Here is an 18,559-nt window from a genome sequence, read left to right as displayed (position 1 = left end):
GACTACAAAACACAATAAACTGTATTTATTATCTATAAATTTTGACCATCATTAAACAATCATATTGCTTAAAAACCTTGATTATACCACCCCACTTTTGTTTCTCAGAAAGACACAATATACCACAGCATGCAATTACAGACATAATCAAAGGATAAAGAGATAAACTATTTTAACTCTTTTAACTTGAAAATAAATGTCAGACTTACATCTTGAATGCAATATTCCAACAAACAGAAATCCAAAGAAAGAAAATAATTATTTAAATATTATGAGTATTTTAAATAAAAAAAAGATGCATAACTCTCCAAACTAATACTTCATAGAAGCACCTTTTGCCTTCTTTGTGAATAAGCCTCTGTTAGCATTATACATCTAGACTTTGGAATTTTATCCCACTGTTCTTTTCAAAAAAGTTTAGGTTCCTTTAAAATTCAAGGGGATCTCCTGTGTACGGCTCTTTTTAGGTCATTCAATAGGTTTTCGATGGGATTAATGTCTTTGCTCTGGCTGGGCCATTCCAGGACTTTGACTATCCTTTTCTGAAGTCATGTCTCAGTTGAATTTGACATGTGCTTCAGGTCATTGTCATGTTGAATTGTGAAATTCCTCTTTATTTTCAGTTTTTTGAGAGCAGAAGGTTTTATGCCAAACTATTTTGGTACTTGAAGCTATTAATTTTCCAACTATCCTGACAACTGCCTCTGACCAAGCTAAAGAGAAGCATCCATAAAGCTAAAGCTACCTTCACCATGATTCACTGTTGATATGGTGTTCCTTGGATGATGATCTGTATTGAAACATATATTTATGGTCGGGTATGGCCAAAAGGTTTAGCCCTTTGTCTCGTTAGACCATCACACATTTTCCTACATAGTTTGGGGTCGCTGAATGAATCTTTTGGCATAATTCAGACTGGCATGTATATTCTTCCTGCAACCCTAACCCACAGCCTAGACTTGTGGAGAATACAGGAGACCATAGTCACTTGCAAGGAGTGACCAGTTGCTGCCAGAAATTCCTGTAGTTCCTTCAATGTGCTCTATGGCCTCTTGGTAGCATCCCTGTTGAGTTTTGTTCCTCATCCTTTCAACAAATTTGGATGGTCATACTGATTTTCTTTTTAAAGTCTCTGTGCTGCCACATTTATCCAGTTATTGATGATGGTTTTGACAGTGTTCCATTGTACATTCAGTGCCTTCAATATTTTATTTTAGCCCTCTCCTGATTGGTACCTTTTACTAATTAAGTTTTGCAGTTTCTTTGGCAACTCTTTGTGGCCCATTGTTCTTAGTAGAATGCAGCCCTAAAAATGTAAACAAATACTATAGCATCAGCTGACTTTTATCTGGTTTAATCAGAATCACTATAATTAATGGCAGGTGAATAGCATTTACATACAGGCATAATATTAAATAAGACTGGTTAGCTCTGAAGACAGTTATAGCCGCAGTTATGAAAGACCTGGAGGCATAAAACAAGCATGCAGTGGACCTGAAGCTAGCAGCCTCTGGAAATGCTTCACAGTGAGTGACTGACCTTCTCTCACCTTCTTGACTGCCTTGAGGATAGACTTCAAGAAAGATCAGGATAGATAGATCCAAGCGGTAGACAGCTGTGCCTGCATGACAGCAAAGTCCCACACTACGGCCAAGAAGGTGGTTCTCTGTACTGGAGAAAGCACACTCTTCTTGGCATTTAGTCTTAACCCCAGCTCCTTCATACAGGCAAGAATGACATCTCGATGCCGGACTGCTAGTGTGCAGATCGGGGAAAATAAGGCAGACGCCGGTGTAGAGGTAATGCTGTAGGGCACAGAAAGTGTCCAGCTTGCTTGGTAAGCGCTGCTCGTCTGGCTAAGCTAATGGAAGCTGGTCCCAGCAAGAGTCACTACCTCTAGGAGCTCCTCATAGAGCACAGGCTGGGAGAAGTCCATGGGTTTGCTGGTCTCCATAATTTCCAGGAGGAGCGCAGTGCTGCTTCGACTGGGGGAAGAAACTGCCGAACCCAGGGAGCAAGCGCTAGACCCGGCAGGTGAGATGGGAGAAATGCCTGTCTCCAAGCCTTCTTCTAGGTCCATTTGCGAGCCTCACAACATATGATGCCTCCTTGCCTTAACAACAACAAGGGAGAGTGCCCCTTCTTGAAAAGCACACTCTGGGAGCGTAGGGTCCGCATTGACATGCGACCACAATCTGAACAGTCAGCCCCCCTTCGAAAGCCGACTGAGCATGCTCCTCTCCCAAGCAAGCTACACAACCCAATCTGTGTGTACCCCCAAAAAATAATATCTAGAAATTTTTAGGCACAGATACAGACATAGATCGCACACATAGAGCGCTTACTGAACAAACAGAAGCTTGCATCGGCTCCAACGCATGCGCGTTTGATGCTTCCTAGTCATGTCACCTTGCCTTTTTGGCACGTCTCTCCGTTGGCCGGATTACACACGTGATTCAAAGCGTGAACAACACGGAAGTGTTCCCAAAGCATTGTGATGCAGCTCGAGTTCCTGAAAGGGAACATATAAATCATATGAGCTTTTTGAACAACCCATTCCACATTTAGTTTCAATTTGCTCTTAGCGTAACCTGGGAAGGTGTTACACTAGATTCTGGAGTGTGCTTTGGAAATTCAGGCTCAAGGGCATTAGTATAATCAGGAACTGATTTAAGGGAGAGAAAGCTTTGGGTGCACTCAGTGTTCCATTTTATTGCAAATGTGTTGAACTGGATTAAGGTCAGGGCTCTACAGCAGCTACAGCATCCAAAGACATCTGGCACAATGGTGTGCATCAAACTTTGTAATACTGTACTGTAATTTAATTTATATATTTTAAGCAGCATGGTAAGGATTATGTAAAAAAAAATGTATATCATTTATTATTAGAAATAAAGGATAACTGTGCAAAGTTTTTGAAGTGTAGTTAGGATGATATTTTAATTTCTTCTGCATAAATCCAACGTTTCTAAAACTTTTTTTAATCTACCAATTCTTCTCTATTTGAACACATTATCTGTTAGATTAGGTATGAGGTATTCATATTTTTTTTACACCACAGCATGTGCGTGATATTTATTTGCTGGCCACATCATGCGTATTTCTAAAAAAAAAAAGATAATATTTTGTGGATGAGCTAGTCATGATTTTAACAATCTGTGTGTGAACCAAAGTGAAAGTTGACAATCTGTCTAAAATTAGTCAGTTTGATCCCTTCGAGATATTTCAGTTCAGAGACAGAAAGGGTTCTTTTTCTTTTTATTTATTTATTTGTTTTTATTTCAACTCAACCTTTCCATATTCAAAATAACATTTCTGAAGCGTCGTGGTGCAGCGGCGCACCGTTTTGACAGCCGTCTGAAAAAAAGCTATATCAGTAAACAAAGAGTCCATGGGAATAGAGTTTGAAGAGATTGCATTTGATTGAAGCGTTCAATGGGACCTGGAATAACAATAGTGCATCTGTTTGGAGACAAACTCTCTCACATACATACAGACACACACACACACACACACACACACACACACACACACACACACACACACACACACACACACACACCCACTCACATGCACACGCACAAACACACAAAACAAAATGATGCCACTCAGAAGTGTCTTTGACTTTTCTCCAGTCTGCATGAAAACTTCCACTTCATCGATGTCTTTCGTTCATTCTCCACGCCATTGCAAACAATTTCCACTCGAGACGTGGATGAAGATGAAAAACGTGACGTCTGAACATGTGTCGAGGGGAGAGGGGAATGTTTGTGACAGTTATTATAGATTTTGTCACTTTATACGAGTCAGAGAGAGATTATTATGACAGATTATTGCTCCTTTTACCTGAAGGGTCAAATATCAATAAATTAATTTCAGGTACTGTGTGTATGTGTGTGTGTGTGTGTGTGTGTGTGCTGCCAGTGCAAATGATGTATGAAGCGTCGGCTGTTTTATAGACCGCCCAATAAATCAAAATTAAATAAGCCGAGTCCAGCAACAATGTGAAATATGGTTCAAGGGACATTCAATTTCATATTATATTAATATATATGTTTTTAAATGTAAACTTTTTTCTATGTAGATTTTTTCAATATATTCTTCTTCTTAACATTATTATTATTTGCATTGTTTTACTATTATATTAAAGATTTGACACTATAAATTCTCACTTTTAACTGTTAAAGCACTGGATGGATTGTACATGCCCAAGATAGAATTGGTACACATTACACTATTAAGTAAATTGTTTGCTTGCTAGTGTGAACAGACTGTAGAGTACGATACACACTGAAGCTGATGTTTAACATCTCTGAACAACTCTTGGAGCTCCTGTGGCTTTATATGTTGATGTTTAAGCATGTGTGAGGTCACATAGTAATGCTAAACAAAGATATAATATCATCGACTCATGTTTCTCTGAAGCAAAGAATGGCATTCTGAAGTTAGTTAGTGAGTCGCTTAATTAGTTAGTTGCACTAAGTTGTTTACACACAACAGTAGCGGCGAGATGGTTCAGTCCCACGTGGTCGCTTCAGTCAACAGCAGATCATAATTCTGGAATGTAAATGAATGGAAATCTCTGTGTGTGTGTGTGTGTGTGTGTGTGTGTGTGTGTGTGTGTGTGTGTGTGTGTGTGTCTGTGTGAATTATTCTCCTCTCACACATGACTGCCTCGCAAAATTAAAACTCATCTCTGACAACACTGATAGCTGTGTAGAAAAAACAAACAACTAAAAAGGATGTGTACATATTTAATATTTGGAATTTGAGGAGCACAAATCTGGAACCTACCATGTGTATGAAGAGACGGGGGCTGGGAGGGGTCCATGCCTTCACAAGCACCTCCCGCAGTAGAACGTATAAGTAAAGTTTTAAAAAACAATGTTTATTTGAAGTTTTGAAGTCAGTTCAAAACAGACACCCTCCATTTTTGATTAGGAACATCAATAAGATAGGATTATATGTCAGTTTTCCCTCCACACATGTAAATAGCACATAAGCGCTCCTCAGAAAACTAACTGTCCGAAAACCTATAAACACTTAAAAATACAAACTGTCCGGAAACTTATGAGCACTTGATCTGAGAGCCAAAGCAAGAACCGCATGGATAGCCAACCTGAGTACCGAGAGCAGAGACAGTCCACAAATTCAATTCAATTTAATTCATATTCATTTGTATAGCGCTTTTAATAATGAACATTGTCTCAAAGCAGCTTTACACAGAAAATGTGGTGATAAAATTAAATAAGATGTTCTTTATAAGTGTACGTTTTTCCCTGATGAGCAAGCCGGTGGTGACTGTGGCAAGGAAAAAATCCCCAAGATGGCATAAGGAAGAAACCTTGAGAGGAACCAGACTCAAGAGGAAACCCATCCTCATCTGGGTGGCACAGAATGTCCAATGTTGCGGGAGCAGTGATTATAATCAGATGCAAACTGTAGTCCTAAGTCAGTGTAGCAGACTGTTGACATTAACTAGTGGGCAGATCAGAGGAGAGGAGATGGGGAACCTCAGGAGCATGTTTAGCTTAACCGAAAGAAAGAGAGAGAGAGAGAGAGAGAGAGAGAGAGAGAGAGAGAGAGAGAGGGGTGACAGGAAGAGAATGATATGGATTCCTTATTATCCTTATTATTGTATAAAACATAAGGACACTGTGCAGTTGGGGACTCTGGCAAGACTCGCTCTGGCAGCATAACTAAAACGGAGAACCAGAAAGTAACACAGATATGAGGGATCTCTGGAATAAGAGACGACTCACGAAACCAGCGTCAACAAACCTAAATCAACGCGTGAGAGTTGATTTGAGAGGACAACAGCATACAAATATCCCAGTTCACCGAACACTTTATATCCATGATAACTCCAGATTTGCTTCTTTACCTAAAAATAATCTACTGATTCCATCCGAATCTGCAAGAGAAAAACGAAGGCTGGAAAGTCTCAACAAGCAGAGAGCTGACGAGACAATCTGTCAGTGAGTGCGAGGAGTTGGCGTCGCTTTATACTGCAGGAAGATGGCGGCTGTGGCAGTTGCAAGATGCTGCTTTCCTGGAAACGAAAGTGGAAACCCCGGAAGTGCGAGTGCCGCTGGCTGAGTGCCGCACGATTGAAACATTCTGTCTTTTTACATGACACCAGGAATGCTAAAAGTAATTAGAAAGTGTTTTAATTGATTTTTCTATGGTCTAATATGAAATTAGGTACTCTGAAGGTCATGAATGCTAATGATTAATTGTTTATTAAATGCATTCAAGAGTATCCAAGCTATACAGCATTATAGAAAGTTTTGAAAACATTACAGATGTGGGTTGCTTGTTATTTTCATGCTTTCGCTGTTTAAATAATCGTGTGTCTCTTGCATTAATCCTTTTGCCACCATTTTGGAGTGCCCTGCATGCACATGCTGTGAAATGTTTGCTTAGTTGTTTGCTGTATGTGAATAGGCTATGGAATATGATGTATATGTATGGACATCTAACGTGCACCTAATATAATGTCACCTTAGGCAATGAGTCATTTATAATGTTATTTTGAGATGAAACTTGAGGAATGTTAAAATTTACTGAGAGATAGCAGTAGCTTAGTGGTTAAGGCGTTAGACTTTGGATGTTAAGATTCTAAGTTCAAATTTCAACCACACCAAGCTGCCGCTCCTGGGCCCCTGTGCTAGACCCATAACCCTATAGCTGATTAACTGAATGAATGAGATAAATGTGAGTCGCACTAGATAAGGGTGTCTGCCAAATGACGCAAATGTAACTATTTAAAACATGGCGTTTTTTTTGAAGTTTCCTGATACACCAAGGGAATGACATTTATCTGTCTCATTGTTTTTCTATTATTTTACAGATACACAGTGCTTCATTTAATGTGTGTCCTCTGCTACCAGCTCAGATATGCCCCTAGGTCTGAGGTGGGTAACATACACATGACAGAAATTAAATATATCTATATTGTATTATTAGAAAAAGACCAGAACAAAAATGACTAATATGTTGCACAATGCAAAATATATAGAGTGTAAAAACACTGCTGTATGTATGTATACACTACAGCAGGTGTATTGATAGTAATGAACATTTAATGGTGAAGAAGAAAAAAAAAAAAAATATATATATATATATATATATATATATATATATATATATATATATATATATATATATATATATATATATATATATATATATATATATATATTAAACAAATCATACATTAGGAGTTCATGAAACAAACAAACATAAAAGAAAAACATACAAAGAATCCAATAGCATATGAATAGTATATGACAAAAATGTTAATATATTTTATAAAAAATTATAAATAAGTAAACAAATTAACTAAATAAGTAACTGCGCTATTAGGCAAATACAAATTCACTGTTTGTGTTTCATGTGCAAGTTCCCCCCTTTGTGTCCCTCTTTATACTGTTCATTCACTCGTATGCAAATTTTTCTCAGTGTCTGTATTCAGGAATAAATCACGGCTCATGTGATTTAGTGCCACGGTGCCAGCAAATCACGATTCAGTGCCAAGCCAATCAGTGCGTCTGTGGCTCCTCTGGGCTTTGTCTGTGCTTCCTTGGTGAACATCTGCATCTGGGTTTTGGCCTAAAAATTGATCCGAGTTGCATTTTAGTGTAGATGCTAAATTAAAAAAATAATGAAATGGAAAACTTGCTGAATTTCCCAGCTTCTAGACTCAGAGAAAAATATCTAATTACATTGATTTGTCTATAAAACACCCAAAATCAGTGTTTAATGTGAATGGTCTTATTTAAAATTCAGTAATCAAAAGGTTTAAGAAAGAAAGAAAGAAAGAAAGAAAGAAAGAAAGAAAGAAAGAAAGAAAGAAAGAAAGAAAGAAAGAAAGAAAGAAAGAAAGAAAGAAAGAAAGAAAGAAAGAAAGAAAGAAAGAAAGAAAGAAAGAAAGAAAGAAAGAAAGAACCTTCAGTTTTATTCATATATAGCACTTTTTATAATGGACATTGTCTCCAAGCAGCTTTAAAGAAATAAAGCAGTTATAAAATTATGTAAAGGAATGTATAAGTATAGTGCCTATAAGTTTATTCCTTATAATTCTAAGTGTATCCCAAATGAGCGACCCAGTGGTAACTGTAGCAGGGAAAATTTCCATGGTATGTGGAAGAAACTTTGAAAGGAACCAAACTCAAAATTAATCTTCATGGATCTTTAGGCTGTTAATGTGGAACCATTCCTGGCTGTATGGAGTGGTCAAAGAGAACTCCATCCTAAGGAAGGGCATCAGGATAAATCAGGCAGATCTGGAGAGAAGAAAAAGACAGGATTACTGGTCGCTGGTATCTCAGGAGCATGTTTATCCCGACAGGGAAAATTTTTTATGTATTCAGTTGCAATTGAAAGTTTTGCATTCAGTTTTGCATTCAAATCTCTTTCTCTCACACACACACACACACACACACACACACACACACACACACACACACACACACACACACACACACACACACACACAATAAAATGTTTACTCAGCAGCTCATTTTGTCCGTACACCTGTCCATGAGATTTTTTTTCATCAGATGTGGGAGACAAAAAGTTGTTTTATATGCATCACCGGGGGAAAAGGCAAACAAACACATCTGGTCAAATCCTACAGCTGTCTGGAATTAGAGGAAAAGAAAAACCCACAACTGAAACAATCATAACTTTAATTATTGCCTGGAGAGCACATTACACTCTTGCTCATGTTCTACTTTTTCAGAGATTTTTATTTCTCAGATTTTCTTGAACTTCCTCCCTTTACCGTTGCTTACTTATGGTTGTTGGAATTTTTCTGTCTCTTTCCGACTCTCCGACCTATCCAGGCTTTAACTGACCTCTGGGGTTGCAGCTCATATTTCTGCATGCAAGCATCTCATTCATTGACATCAGGAAACAGAGTGTGTAAAAGCATTCTCTTAGTAGGTTTATACATTTGACCTTCTGTCATTTCACAGCTTGTTTGCACACACACACATACACACACACACTCACACACACACACACACACACACACACACACACACACACACACACACACACACACACACACACACACACACAAATATACATATACACACATTGTCCCACAAAGTGCCCATGTTTTGCCATTACTGGCTTTGCTATTTTAAATGTTATAAAAACCAGGTTGGATCAAGAGAGAGAGAGAGAGAGAGATAGAGAGAGAGAAAGAGAGAGATAAAAACTACAGATAAGGTTACACTAAGATCAATCAGAGACTATTTTCCCTCCTTGGTCCTTCATTTTAGCATGGGGTTGTTGAAACATCAAGAAAAACCGCATATTGGGTAACATAGGTCCATTTAGGAGGCAATTTAAGGCACTCCGCAAACCACTGCTGCTAGTGAAGAAGTCTAGCCTCTTAATTATCCATATCAGTGTCTCTCTCTCTCTCTCTCTCTCTCTCTCTCTCTCTCTCTCTCTCTCTCTCTTTCTCTCTTGGTTTCATTCTACCACTCTCTTCAACTCATTCCCCAGACTTTTAAATCTCTCCTTCTGACAGCGTATCATTTGCAAAGGGGGACATTTATCATATCTGATGTCTCCTGTCATTACCATTTCCTTCTTTTTCTCAACTCTATTAGTTAAACATTATAAATAATCTGTGTGCATGTGCTTATCCGCTGTTGCAGCAAAGTCAGTGTCTCTGTCCAAGTCGAAGGAGATCTTTTCAGTTTTCTATCAGTGCATCCATCTAAGGTTGTCTTAAGAGAAATATCTCAAAAATAAGTGCTATGTTTGTGGGATTTCTTTTATATTATCACCGTATCCCACTGATTAACTGATTAAATTCTGGAATTGATCCAAACTGGGTCAAGGTCACAGCTAAGTCAAAAGTCTAAAATAGTCTTTATTCAATAGCTTCTATCCTGTTTTGTAGTCTACAGTCAGAGTATTTCTGATGTACAAAGTATTTAGAAGATGATTATGATGGAGGCAGTTGACACTCTTAGCATCAATTCCTACCAATGTTTTACTTTTATTTTAGCAAGTATACTGTACAACGTTGCCGATGAAGGAAACAATAGTAATTAATATATTACTGTATAAATCTACCGCTAAATAAATTTAGGTTAGATTAAGTTCAACTTTGACACAGTCATTGCGCAAGTACAGAGATCATGAAATTAAGCTTTAGAAATGAACGATCAAACCTGTAGTGCAAATAAATGAATGTAGTAGTAAAGTTATGGCAGTGGTTGATAAAGTCTACTACAACTGTCATGAACAGTTTTGCACTCAAGTGTAAACAGTTGAAAACCTCAACAATGATAGAACTACAATTAAAGGGCATTCAGTGTCACCAAAATCATTTCAAGAAGGTTTGTTTCACTACTGAAATAACTACTTTGAATTATAATCATAATCTGCTTTGGAGCAAAGTCTATTGATTTAAATTAAATAAAAAAAATCAATATGGTTAATACCTGTACTTTGGTGTAATAATGTTATATCTAATAAACAAAGTTGTAGCTATAACATTATTACACCAAAGTACAGGTATAAACCATATTGATTTTTTTTTATTTAATTTAAATCAATAGACTTTGCTCCAAAGCAGATTATGATTATAATTCAAGGTAGTTCTTTCAGTGGCGAAACAAACCTTCTTGAAATGATGTGAGGAAGAAACCTTACAAGGAACCAGCTTCAATAAAATAACCCTTCCCTATTTTGGTGACACTGAATGCCCTTTAATTGTAGTTCTATCATTGTTGAGGTTTTCAACAGTTTACACTTGATTGCAAAACTGTTCATCACAGTTGTAGTAGACTTTATAGTAATTGCATTCCCAATCCATCTATATGGATATTTAGGCTGTGTAAATGGAGTCATCCTCAGGTGCACCAAGTTGTCTCCAGTTGAAGAGAACCCCTTCCAGAGGAAGGACATCAAGTTGAATCAGGCAGGTCTAAAAAGAAGATAATAAAAACAATTTCCTTACCAGGGTGACATTATGTAAAAATAATATGCACACTTTATTACAAAATAATACATAATTACCCTATGCTGTTCATCTCTTAATTATTTCACAAGCTTGAAAGCTGCACTCATTCCACTCAAATAGCTTTGTATGGCTAATTATGTACTTAATACATAGACATAATACAAGTTATTAATAAAATAAGTTATTAATAAAAAATGTAGTTAAAATCACCATCTCCCCAACCCCGTTTACACACAGGGACACCCTGGAAAAACTGAAGCCAAAATACAACTGCTTCCACAGTCCTACTTTCTCTCACACACTGGGTTTTTAGTGGTGCCGAAACTCGATCAAGGACTTTGATATCACTATGGAAACACGCTGCACATTCTGTTAAAACTTATGGCAGCCTTCAACAAGCAATTCTTGACCTTTACCATGATCACAATCACCTGCACAAGAAAACGGTTTGACTTGTTTTCGTTTTCTTTCTCTTTTGTCTCTAACTGGCTCCTGCTGAAAACAAGAAACAAGACCCAAGAGCAAGGCCTCTTTTTTACTATCTTTCCCTCCTGTGTGTTTTATATAAAATGACAAAAAACATTGTTTAGTGAAACTCGTGCACCACTGTGTGTGTGAAAAAAAAGCAGGGGTTTCGACTGCTTCATGTTGCTCATATATGCACTGATGCTAATTAAAACTCTCTAATGATGGAGTTAAGAAATCAGAGTGAAATGTAACACCTACAGCATGTCTAAACTTTCCATGAGTCTTGGTTTGGTTGTTCTTGTTGTTTTTGGCATTGTTGTTTCCGCCATCACCATCTATGTTGCGTGGCTAACCTCCTACATTTCACTCAACTAATGGCACCCCCTTAAGTTTTTTTTTCCCTCCTGGCCTATTGTTTCCACCCTTCAGTTTCTTCTCAACACATGCACTATTACACTTCCGCTTTTACTCCAAGCGTTGCTCTGGAAAAGCAGCTGCCTCACAGGGAGCAATGCTTCCAATCTGCTTAACTCCTACCACCAAATTTCATTTTAATTAAACCGTTAATGAGCCATGGGATTAATGCCAATAGCTTTTTAAAGCAAACATCTATAAATCATTAAGCCTCCTTTTGAAAAAAGAGGGGGTATGAAAAAATGTGTGTCTACAGGCAGGACAAGCTGGAAATCATTTTTTTCAAGTCAGACCCATGTGGACTGTTAAAGATGAACATTTATAGGCCAAAATACTGCTGCAATAAATACTCTTACTACCACTGTGCAAAATTAGTACTCCTAATACCACTGGCATTAGCATTAGATATGTGGTCAGAAAGAAAGAAAGAAAGAAAGAAAGAAAGAAAGAAAGAAAGAAAGAAAGAAAGAAAGAAAGAAAGAAAGAAAGAAAGAAAGGAAGGAAGGAAGGAAGGAAGGAAGGAAGGAAGGAAGGAAGGAAACCATGACCAGACAAACAAAACTTTTGTTTATAAAGTTGTTTATTCTTGAAAATGTTTTGGGGATTTGGTCTGGTTTCTGTCAGTGTCCTGTTATTGTTTGGTTGTTCTATTGTGTTCATGTGTCATGTGTTTTGCATCAGTTATTTATTTTCCACTGTGTCAGTTTTTTTAATTTTTTATTTTTTTTACCTGATTTATTGATTATTCACATTTTGCTTTGTCTGTGTTTCTTCAATACAGCAATACAACGAGAACAGAGTTTGCACACCTGTGCCTTCATTGCACATAAAGATGCTTAAACCCACTATTGTATTTAATATATTGTCATTTTATTAATTAGACTCATTATGTTTCTGTCTTTTTTCGACCATAAAAAAAAAAACTTTGTCCAGGTTGAAAAAGGATATAGCAGAGTGTGTTTACATATATAATATATAATTCAGTAAATATGTATTATTATTCATTCATTCATTCATTTTCTCCCGCTTATCCGTAATTCGGGTCGCAGGGGCAGCAGTCTAAGCAGGCCCCCGCCTTCGACTGCTGCCCAATCCTCACAGCACCATCCCTTACGGTCCCTCCTGCAGGTGGTGAGCCCACGGGAAGGTGGCCCCACATCACTCCGACGTCACGGACCTATATATATATAACTCGTTTCGAAAAATGTCATATTGATTCCACAAACATTTTTATCTCTCTCCAAGCAGACGCAGACCAAAGTGCTCTGATTTATTTAAAGACTTTTCCTCAAATCCACAATGAAATAAACACAGCATTAACAACAAAATACACCAAACACATTAGCTTAACACAGTGAAAGCTTGAGCAAAAGATGTAATGGTGGTTTACAGACGAAAAAAATTACTTTTAGTGGAGCGTCCATAACGCCCATGTTTGCTGCTAACTTTCTTGACTAAAAACTGCAAAGTGCAAAGTCAGCATCTGGACACAACCTCAAATCGAGGCTTCAAAACAAGTATAAATAAAAAAACATCTTACCTTTAATGAGAAAAGTGATTTTACAAAATGTAACTAAATTATATAAACTGTATAAACAATATAATGGCAGCAGTTACAAATTAAATAATTAAATGGCAGTAAGAAACATTTGCTATTTTATAATATTTTGGGACATCCAGTCACGAATGTTAACCAAAATGCTAATTAGATTGATAGGAAATGGGGTGGGTTTACTTACTTGAATAAAAATCACAAGATGGGGCTTCAGTAGTGTGCATTTTGTGCATCAAGACCATTTTGAATTTCACAGTGTTTTAAAGCATTTTCTCTGTGGTGATATTTAGTTGTATTTTGTGTGAAAAAATGTAGACTCATGTAGATGTCATTTTAATAAACTCAAGTGAAAGTAATATTGATTTCAAGTGGCCGTGTTTAGCATTCTGCTCTCAGCCTCTTGCCCACGACCCAGCATGCTTTGCTCTTTGACATTGCACACGCTCGGAGAAGGTTGAGTACGGAGGGAAATCACAGCACCGGGGGTCTTAGTGAAGCTGAACTGGCACAGTGTGAGCTATCAAATAAACCCCGTGTCCATCTCCATTACTCTGCCCTTTATATTAGAAACAAGCTCTCACTATGTCATGAAAGGTCTTTACACATCTCCACTTCTATATCAAACTAAATAAAAAAATTATCAAACAGTTGTCTTTAACAACACCCAGAATAAGTGTCAATCAAATCACTCTTGTACCTTCCCTAATTCCCAGTGAGCGAATTGGACAATTTTAACTTGATTTACTTTTTTGTTTGTCAATTTCAATTGGGTTACTACAGAAACCAATAAAAATAGACATAAATCTCCCAGTTTTTATGGCAAAAGTTGCAAACCATTTTAATTTTTATTTCTTACTTTAGTTCACATTTTTAAGTCAAAACCTTTTTGTTTGTTAAAAAATATATATTTACGATAATATTAAACAAACAAAAAAAGGAAGTAAATTATATCTCATTATTACAGTCTCACTCACTCACTATAATTTCCATGTATAGTTTCATTACCACTTCTATGGCACTAAAATCATATGTAATACATTACAGTGCATCAGGAAAGTATTTACAGTGCTTCACTTTTCCCACATTTTGTTATGGTACAGCCTTATTGCAAAATTGATTAAATTCATTATTTTCCTCAGAATTCAACAATATTGGAATAAGGCTGTAAAAGAGAGTAATGACATAAAATAAGTTTGTTTGAAATCTAAAAACAAATTATAATAATCACATGTACATAAGTATTCACAGCCTTTGCCATGAGACTCAAAATTGAGCTCAGGTGCATCCAGTTTTCACTGATCATCCTTTAGATATTACTACAACTTGATTGAAGTCCACCTGTGGTTAATTCAGTTTGCATAATTTAGAAAGGCACACACCTGTCTATATAAGGTCCCACAGTGAACAGTGCATGTCAGAGCACAAACCAAGCCATAAAGTCCAAGGAATTGTCTGTAGGCCTCCAAGACAGGATTGTATAGAGGCACAGATCTGGGGAAGGGTAGAGAAAAATGTTTGTAGCATTGAAGTTCTCAATGAGCACAGTGGCCTCAATCATTTGTAAATTGAGAAGTTTGGATCCGCTGTGAATACTTTGACATAGAAGTGGCAAACTTCATCCATTTTGTTTTTATTTAATCCACCACATATAAATGTTCATCTGCAGCTCATCAGCTTTTTGGCATCATTTCAACAGTTCTAACTTCCTGTTTTATGTTAAATTAGGTTTAAAAAAACAAAACCATCCTACAGACCACCATCCGATTCTCTCTAGCTACACTGTCCCCTGCTAACTCTCTATAGTATACAGGTTGCATCTGAAGAGAAGGTTGCATCAGAAGAGGAGGAGAGCAAGGACTGAAAGAAGAATAAGATGGTGGAAACTGAAGGAGAATGACTAGTGAGAGATTCAGGGAAGAGGTCAGACAGGGCTCGGTGGTGTTAAAGAGGTGCTGGATGATTGGGCAACTACTGCAGAAATGATGCAGAAAGACAGCTAGAAAGGAACTTGGTGTGACATCTGGAAATAGAAAGGAAGACAAAGAGACGTAGTGGTGGAATGAGGAAGTGCAGAAAGCATAAGGAGAAAGGGGTTGGCAAAACAGAATTGAGATCGACAGAGTGATGAGAAAAGTTGACAGGAGTACAAGGAGATGCGGCAGCAGGTGAAGAGGGATGTGGCAAAAGCCAAGGAAAAGGCATATGAGGAGCTTTATGAGAAATTGGACACTAAGGCAGGAGAAAAAGATTTGAACCAAGCTAGGAAGGATGTGCTGCAAGTTAGAGCAATAAAGGATGAAGATAGAAATGTGTTTACTATCACTAGTAGTCAGAGTGTAGGGGAGTGTGTTGAGAAGATGGAGGGAGTATTTTGAGCACCTGATGTGAGGAAAATTAGAGAAAAGGTTGGGTGGTGTGGAGTTGGTGAAGCAAGAAGAGGATAGAATTAGTAAGGCGGAAGTGAAAGCAGCAATTAAGAGGATGAAGAGTAGAAAGTCGTTTGGACCAGATGACCAAAATCATGGAGATGTTTCGGAGAGAGGGCAGTGGAGTTTTTAACAAGATTGTTTAACTGGATTTTGGAAGGTGAGAGAATGCCTGAGGAATGGAGAAAGAGTGTGCTGGTAATGATCTTTAAGAACAAGGAAGATGTGTAGACCTGCAGTAACTAAGGTGGAATTAAGTTGTCACACTATGAAAGTAGTGGAAGCCAGGCTGAGAGAAGAGGTGACCATCTGGGAGCAACAGTATGGTTTTATGCTGAGGAAGAGCAGCACAGATGCATTATTTGCTTTGAGAATGTTGATGGAGAAGTTTAGAGAAGGTCAGAAGGAGTTGAATAGTTTGTTTGTGGATTTAAAGAAAGTGTATGACAGGGTGTCTTGAGAGGAGTTGTGGTATTGTATGAGGAAGTCAGGTGTGTCAGAGAAGTATGTGAGGGTGATGCAGGACATGTATGAGGACAGTGTGACAGCAGTGAAGTGTGCAGTAGGAACGACTGGTTCAAGGTGGAGGTTAGACTGCATCAAGGATTGTCTCTGAGCCCTTTCCTGTTTGCAGTGGTGATGGACAGCTTGACGGAAGAGGCCAGACAGGAGTCTCCATGGACTCTGATGTTTGCGGATGATATTGTGATTTGTGGTGAGAGTAGTGTGCAGGTGGAGAAGAGCCTGTAGAGGTAAAGGTACGTGCTGGAGAGAAGGGCAATGAAAGTCAGTAGGAGTAAGACAGAGTACATGTGTGTGAATGAGAGGGAGGGCAGTGGAGGGGTCCGGTTGCAGGAAGAAGAGGTGGTGAAGGTGGAGGAGTTCAGGTACCTGGGGTCAACAGTGCAAAGTAATGGAGAGTGTGTTAGAGAAGTGAAGAAAAGAGTGCAGGCAGGGTGGAGTGAGTGGAGAAGAGTGGCAGGAGTGCATTGTGATAGAAGGGTATCTGCGAGAGTAAAAGGGAAAGTTTATAGGACTGTGGTAAGACCTGCAATGTTGTATGGTTTAGAGACAGTGGCATTGGGTAAAAGACAGGAAGTGGAGTTAGAGGCAGCAGAAATAAAGATGTTGAGGTTTCCGTTGGGAGAAACGAGGATGGACAGGATTAGAAACCAGTTAGAAAAATGCATGTAAGATGCTTTGGAGACAAAGCGAGGGAGGCAAGATTGAGATGGTGGCACTAAGGGCCAGTTTGTAGAACCAGACAGAGATCAGCGGGGTGGACCAGCCGGAAGCGTTGCAAATGCTTTGGAGGGGTAATCCAGATGACCAAGCCTTAGAGATTGCCACACTCCGAGTTCAGTGAGCTCTGAACCCGAATGTAGCGGGGAGACCAGAGGACATAAGAGGATGCAATGGCATCAATGATCCATCTGCTCAAGGTTTGCTTATTAGCAGGGAGGCCTCCCCTCACAGAGGCCAAACAGTTGGTATAATTTTCTCCATTGACCAGTCCTGTGGATGTAAGTCCAGTGCTCGCACCAGGCACAGCTAATCAGTTTTTTTGAATGCCTGTAACCTCACAGGGCATGGGACAACCAAGGGCATCTTGGGGATGTAAGGCACTAGCCACACCTGGAGTGAACTCCAGAAAGGGCCTGCAGATATCCAACCATCTTGAGAGAACAAATGGCCAATAAAAAAGCTGTTTCTATAAAGGGGTGCCTCCACAATGCTACGGCCAGTGGCTCAAAGGGGTGGCTCAGACAGAGCCCCCAACACGATGGCTAGAGGTGTTGTCTGAATGGATTAGCACGTAGCAATCTCGGGAGAAAATTTTTCAATTCTAGAAGCACGGCCACGATCTCTAGGCAATTGTCATGAAATCACAATTTTGACTGATTTCAGAGCGTGGACAACGCGGTCACGTTCCCAAAGCATTGCGACGCAGCTCGAATTCCTGAAAAAGGAACATTTAAATTCACTTCTAAATTTTGTTACATGTTATAAAGAATTTTATTAGATCATGATTAATTCATGTATTCATGTTGTGTGTTATAAATCCACTCATTACACTGCATGTTTAATTTGCCTATATTTTACACTCACTATAAATTTACCACCTTAACATGTCACTGGGACGTAGAGGTTTATTTTGGTTACATTCAGGCAGCTGTCAAAAGGATGCTTCACGCCTTAAATCAATTCTTCATAATTAGTCTCACTCTAATCACACAGGCTGTCATGGTGTACCCATAATGCAATTGTAAAACTAGCCACGTGCGTCTATTTATCATCACCAAAAAGCATGATTGGTCAGATAGCAGCATGATGACAGAGCGTACATGGATTGGTATGAAATTATTCAATGCTTGGCTTGATAGTGACTAATGTTCTGCATCGCTCTCTCCACTTTTTATTTGAAGATTTTCACTTTGTTTTCAGATTAATTTCATTTTACAGAAAGGAAAATCAATTCTCAATCTATTTAATTTGACATGTGTGATGGACGCTAACCCCGTCCCACCCACCTGCGGGTAATTTATGCTTTGATTTTTATTTATTTATTTATTTATTTATTTTACCTGGAGTGATATCCTATTACAAGAGAATTGAATCCATAGTCCCTGCAGTTTTTGCTAAATTTACCTTCAACTAAATCAGCTAAGCCGAGGTAGGGGTCTGAGGCGTTAGCTGCATAAT

This window comes from Silurus aristotelis, assembly GCF_946808225.1.
Source record: "Silurus aristotelis genome assembly, chromosome: 9".
In the NCBI taxonomy this organism is placed as follows: Eukaryota; Metazoa; Chordata; class Actinopteri; order Siluriformes; family Siluridae; genus Silurus; species Silurus aristotelis.
The sequence above is the reverse complement of the archived record's forward strand: the minus strand, read 5'-3'. Positions refer to the sequence as shown.